The 6327-nt window shown below is 42.6% G+C and overlaps 1 long non-coding RNA gene across 4 annotated transcripts; it reads left to right on the top strand.

Moving 5' to 3' along the window:
- Positions 1–419: 419 nt before the first annotated feature.
- On the top strand, positions 420–5238 carry LOC120682402. Of its 4 annotated transcripts, none has more exons than XR_005678437.1 (7): positions 420–563; positions 2490–2594; positions 3751–3832; positions 3925–4080; positions 4180–4242; positions 4313–4451; positions 4530–4889. It is a non-coding gene; the product is annotated as an uncharacterized LOC120682402 (long non-coding RNA). The 4 variants fall into 4 exon arrangements; XR_005678439.1 differs by lacking the exons at positions 420–563; positions 4530–4889 and adding exons at positions 708–1303; positions 5076–5238; XR_005678438.1 differs by lacking the exon at positions 420–563 and adding an exon at positions 710–1303 and having other exon boundaries at positions 4533–4889.
- Positions 5239–6327: the final 1089 nt, after the last annotated feature.

Below are 6327 nucleotides of genomic sequence, written 5' to 3' on the forward strand. Positions count from 1 at the left end.
TTGCCGCAGTAAGAGTGGGTATCCCTGTTACAGGGTACCGACAGCATCAAAATACTGTGCGGGTTGTTTTTTTTATGGTATGGTGCGAGTTGTTGGTTTAGCTGAAAGAGCAAGTTGAAAACAGAGCAAAAGCAAGCAACAAGTTGGTTTATCCTGTCCCTCTATACCGCCCGCATGGCCACACTCGGCACCCGGCACCTGACTCCCCACCGCGCCCTACCGCCGCCCGTCACCCACCGGCCGCCGCCTCCAGCGCCCGCCGCTCCCACCTCCACCCGCGCCCGCCACCTCCGACCCTCCCGCCGCCGCCACGACCTCCTACGCCGAGCCCGTCCTCTCCAGCGCGCGCCGCCGCCTTGGAGCCCACCCCCTCGTGCACACGCGGCCTCTTCCCCGAGCTGCCGGCGCCTCCTCTCCACCGCGCCTCGCCGCTTCCCAGCCAAATCTCCAGCGCATCTTCCCGAGCTGCGGCCTGACCTCAGCCGGCCGAGCTCCTCCGGTGCCAGCCTCTTCCCCAACGCCGGCTACTCCCTGCCGGCGTCTTCCTCGGTTGCATGGTTGAGGTAATTTAGTGGAAAATGCATCCAAATGGATGAAATGTGGTGCAAATGAGTGAAATTTAGTGCAAATGGATGCAAGTACTAGATGCAATTGTGATGCAAATAGTGCAATTTGTTGCAAATAGTGCAAATTTAGTGACATTTTTTCAATTTTGTAAATTGTTAGTGCAAATTTAACAAAATTTATTCAATGTTGCAAATGGATACAAATTTTGTTAGTAATTTGACATTTAGTGAAATTTAGTGCAAATTTATGGAGATATGGCTTTTATTCAATATAGTTCTTTTATCAAAAGTCCAAAATAGTGCAAACTACTAGATGAAATTTTTCTTGGAGTGTTAAGAGATCATTTAGCACTCAATCTCTACTACTAATAAGAGGCTAAGGGTGACGTTTTTTCGCCTACATAGTCATCCTCCCATTTTGGTTTAGCCTGCAACGGTTGTAATTCATTCATTTCAATTCTCGGTGCGATCCACGGCTGCTACCCCGCTCGCCCATCCGCACACCTTTCACGCAATCACGCACCCTCACCTCCCCCCGCCCTCCCCTTGGACTCGAGATCCATCCGTTGCTGCCCCGCCGCCGCCCCCTTCACGCGCTGCCCCGCTGCCGCCCCCTTCACGTTGCTGCCCCAAGGTGCTGCAGCCGCCGCCGCAAGGCGCAGCCGCAAGCACGCCGCCGCAGCAAGCCGCCGCCGATCGAGATCCAGTGGAGGGACCTCTTCCGTCCCTTCCTTCAGGTAAGGCCCCAGCCACCCCCTTCACGCTGCTGCCCCAGCGCCGCCGCCGCCGGTTAGCCTAGTTGAGTTCGGATGGTTAGCCGGTCGATTATTTGTTGACTGATGAGCAGTAGATACGTAGTTCTACAGATTAATAATTTTTTTTTGTTAGGCTAAAGTTTCTCTAACTTAGCTAGATAAGAGGAAAAGATGGTATGATCTGTGTGGTGTGGCTTATATTGGAAACATTTTTGCATGAAAGATTCTTAGGTATGTGATAAATTATACTGAATAGAAGAAATTATACTGAAAGCACAAACACAGATGCATGCGGCTTCACCATAACATAGCCGACTTTCAATACAGGAACAGCGAAAATAACTTTTTGTGCAAACATAGCATGTCTACCTAAAGAACATTCAAGAATTCCACTTTGACATCTTGGTTGCTAGAACGGTCATGACTACTCAATGCAAGCCTGTTAGTGCTATGAAAGTATATAACTTTCACTGCAGTACTGGCTATCCTATCTTTGATGGACTGCCAGAAAAGTATCAATGACTACTCAATAGGTGGCCTAAGACACTTCATGGAGGTGCTGCAATTTACCTGAGTGGACTGATTTTGAGATTCGCAACCTTTTGCATTGAATCAGTAAAATTAAGCCCTCTAAGGACATACATGAACCATTTATGATCATGGCTGCATAATTGTTTTTCCATCTCTAGCCATATGAGGGGCACTAATTATACTTTCTTATCAATTATTAACTACCAGAGCTATGAATGCATATTTGCCATATGAACCATTTATGATCATGGATGTATTTTATTAAAGTTGATGTTCATGAGATTTGTGTGTGATATGCCTATTAAAGCTGATGTTCATGCTTATAATTCTTAGTGCCTTGAATTAGCATGTTTCTAAGATTAACACCATGTTTTCAATTTCTTGCTCTATGCTACATATTTCTCCTTTCTATTAAAACAAACAACATCTGTTTATCTTTCATGCAAAAATGTTTCCACCCATAACAACGCACGGGCAGTTAGGTCCAGTGCATATTTCTGTATTTAGGATCGAGTAGATTGCTCTTTGTGAACATGCTGGTTTTTGTTGAAATGTTTTCAATCTGCCTCTATGCCTGGGGTTAAAAAAAAACTCCAATCATGTATAAACCAATAAAAAAACTGTTGTTTTCATACAGCGTCATCTTCTGCGCTTTGGTCTCACTGATGGGATATGTGAAGCTGTTTCCATAGAGTTTTCTCCTATTCCATTCATCACTGAAGAGATAGCTCCAGGTACCAAGGTCAGTTCACTGTGGTCTGCTTCTGCCTCTAATTCCTGTTGTCGAGTGGCACATTTTGTGCCCATTATGTGTACAGAGTTTAAGCTTGCCTGCCTGTTTGGGTTCGAGCACATCAAACTGAAAAGAAGTGTCATTTTGTTTATCTGGCTACTTGGTATATAGCTTCATGGTCATTTTTTGCTTGTCCTGAGCTCCCTGCTACATTACAGGACCATTGACCCTTATGAACTCAGGACCATTGACCCTTATGAACTCTTAGTTCTAAATCATGACCCCAACTGCAACTTTGCTTAGCCAGCTGCTGTCGTTCTTATGCTGCTGTGTTCCATAAGCTGTTGTTTTTGTCTTGACATCAGATTAGCCGGGCCAGAACTGTAGTGGAAAAATCTTGCAGCAGATTTCTTTTACAGCCAATTAATATCAGTTGCCATTCTTGCTCTTTGATGATGTTTAGTCGCTCAGCCTGTAATGATCATAATCCTACAGTCTATGCATCAGAAGTAGAGTTTTGAGGAAGAACTAGAAACCTTACTGTTCACTTCATCCCTACTTTTTTTTTTGTCTCTAATCGTAAGATGCATCAGAAGTAGAGTTTTCAATCTGCCTCTATGCCTGGGGTTTAAAAAAAAACAGCCACTCTATGCCTCAACTGTTGTCAGCCTTGCCATGGTTGTTGTGCCATCACTTGATATTTAGTATGCTTCCATTCAACATCTTGCTGAACAAATGATTATAGGACATATATCCTGATCCCAGAGAGAATATATAAATTTGGGAGACTATTTTCTACATGGGTTGAAGTTGCTTGAGACTGCTGGTTGTATTGAACCCCAGAATCCCTAATGAACTTTTATGCACCAACATCATCCTTTTTCTGTAGCAGTGTATCACTCATATATTCTTTTTCTGTGTAGTCTATTTTGGTCCTTAATTCATTACTGTATTTGAATCCTAGGGTCACACTGATGGTCATATGGGGCTTATCCATGTTAATAACAATACATTTATTGTTTTATATTGCGTTGGGTAGTTATATTCAGTTTATAACTTATAAGTGCTAGCACATGAAGGCATTGTCTGATGTTCCAGTGTAAATATAACCGTAATTATGGGATTACCTCTACAATTTTGATTACATACCCTTTCTCTAATTCAGCCTGAACTATTGCTGGCGCTGTAGCTGACCTTGTGTCTTCCAGATCGGTTCACGCAAATGGATCCTCCCAACAATACCAAAGGTACTATTATCTTTCTTTGCTTTATCATCTTACGATTAGCTTTGCGTCGGATCCGTTCCAATTTCGTGTCTCACAATATATCACTCCTTAAGACTCGGGTTTGGCTGATGATGCTCTTCAACTGCGACGAGAGCGGCAACGAGTCCGTTATGCCGCAATGACAGATGAGCAAAGAGACGAAAAGAACAGGAAGTGGCGTGAGGCATACAAGAGAAAAAAGAATAATGCAAACAAGGAAAATGAGCCAGGTTGAACTTTGTTGGATCCAAAGTCTCAGTTTGGTCTTGTGCTCAACTGTTGTTTGCAAACCTTTTCATCATCTGAATCTCCTTTTAAATCTATTGCAGGTTGTAATATACAGGATTTCAAGCCGAGTGATGCTGATACTAATATAGCCGAAGATCCAACTGGTATGATTTGGTATATACTGGTCGGCGTTCTACATCTATGGATGACAAACTCATTCCTACCTGTCTTCAGGAATTGCTGCGACCAGAAAGTGATAGGACCCTAAGTGCCTTGAATTCAGATGATAAAGGGCTTGAAAGGAACAAGAAGAGTCGTGAAGCTTATCGGATGAAGAAGGACGTAAGCCAGGGCGGCGCGATAATTTCATCAGGTGGGTGTTTTGATTGGACCCATATATGCACCATTATTTATGCATGCCTGTATTTGAACATGTTCTCTGATATTGCAGCAGCTGATGACCATGTAGAATGCATCTCTAGCACTGCTCCAACCATCGATCACCCCCCTAATAGTATGCTATGTAAACATCTGTTGCAGTGTTTGTGTCCATCTGATAAACAAACACTGACTTGCATATCATGCAGTTCTTATGCATAATAGTCTAATCCAGGATGCATAATAGTTTAGTTTATTTGTTCAGTAATGACATAAAATTAGATGCTTGTGGTGGACGTGTCCAACTGATCCCGTGCAGATTACTGTTTTGCTTTTCATAATTGAATCACCATTTGAGTAATGGTGCCAGAATAGTTTTGTATATTAGTTCAGTAATGATATGAAATTAGTTGCTTGTGGTGGACGTGCCCAACGGATCCCGTGCAGACTACTATTTTGCTTTTCCTAATTGAATCAACATTTGAGTTATGTTGTCTGAATGCATATATGGCACCGCTCAAACCAACGAGCATGTGTATGATGAGGTAATCACTTCACAACAAAATTAACTATTCAGTTGTGTTTATATCTAACTATTGTCATTACGGAATCTATGCAGGTCATAAATGCATACTTTGCTTTATTAAGTTGGCAGGATTATAGGATAGATAGGCCTGGTGGTAAAGCCTACATAGAAAATACTCCCTCCATACCTGAATTAGTTGTCGTTTAGGACATGATTGTGCTTACCAAGGAGGCATTAATTGACGGGTATTTTTCCTCCTTTGCCCTTATTAAATAGCCCGGCGGCTGCTAGTTTCAAAAGAATATCGCGTAGCTTGAGTGGTTAGCATGTTGCGGCCCGAGGCAGAGGGGCGATGTTTCGATTCCCTGCATGCGCGCTTTTTTTGCATGGCGCTGCTGGTTGGCTGCTGCTCCTGTGGCAGCTGAAGAGTTCGCAGGGGCAAATGCGTCCATACTGCGCGCGCCAGCGCAACAACGACAGCCTTTGCGAAATCGACGTACAGGTCCAGAACGACAACTAATATGAGTACGGAGGGAGTACTATTATGACCTCATATGAAGCGGGACGGGGTAGATGAAGCTTCCCTAAAGAATTTATATCCAAGGGCTGAAGTTTCTAAAATTTCTCGTGAGGGCCATCGGGTGTTAGAATATTTGGCCCATGAAATGGTAACTCATATTAACTCTATACTATCTTAATTGTCATTACATGGTTTCTACCAATTTTATCAGTTGCATCTGATATTTTCTTGTACTTGATGATTAATTAGGTTTTTCTACCAATTAATATTGAGAAAACACATTGGTATCTTGCTGTTGTCAATGCTCCAAAGCGTCGGATACAAGTGCTCGATTCGTTGTGTACACTCTTGGGACGCAGTGACCTCCATGTTGTTGTGAGTATTGCCTAACCACGCATAATTCAGGGATTATTTCCGAACCTAACAATAGTTTTATGTAATCTTTTTACATATAATAGCTGAAAGGTTTGGAAAAAGAAGTAAAATTCATACACAAGCTTGTTACGGTAGAAAAAAAATGTATGGCCAGACCTTAATGTAGCTTCTTGGCCATTTGAAGAGATTTTGAAGGATCAGCTGCTAACAGATAGGTATGCGCATAATATTATGCATGTATAAGTCAAATGTGTGTGAATCTCACCCTTTGCTTATTGTATACATTGTAGTTGTTCGTGCGGGCTATTTTTAATCAATTTTGTGGAGTACTGGACTGGTGATGTGCTATCCGACACCATAAGACAGGTGATGAAGTTAGCTTACCAGAAAAGTTATCATCCTTTGTTAACAAATTTATTAACCAGTATCCATTTTATATCCACTGTGTAG

Source organism: Panicum virgatum, chromosome 7N, assembly GCF_016808335.1.
Source record: "Panicum virgatum strain AP13 chromosome 7N, P.virgatum_v5, whole genome shotgun sequence".
NCBI lineage: Eukaryota > Viridiplantae > Streptophyta > Magnoliopsida > Poales > Poaceae > Panicum > Panicum virgatum.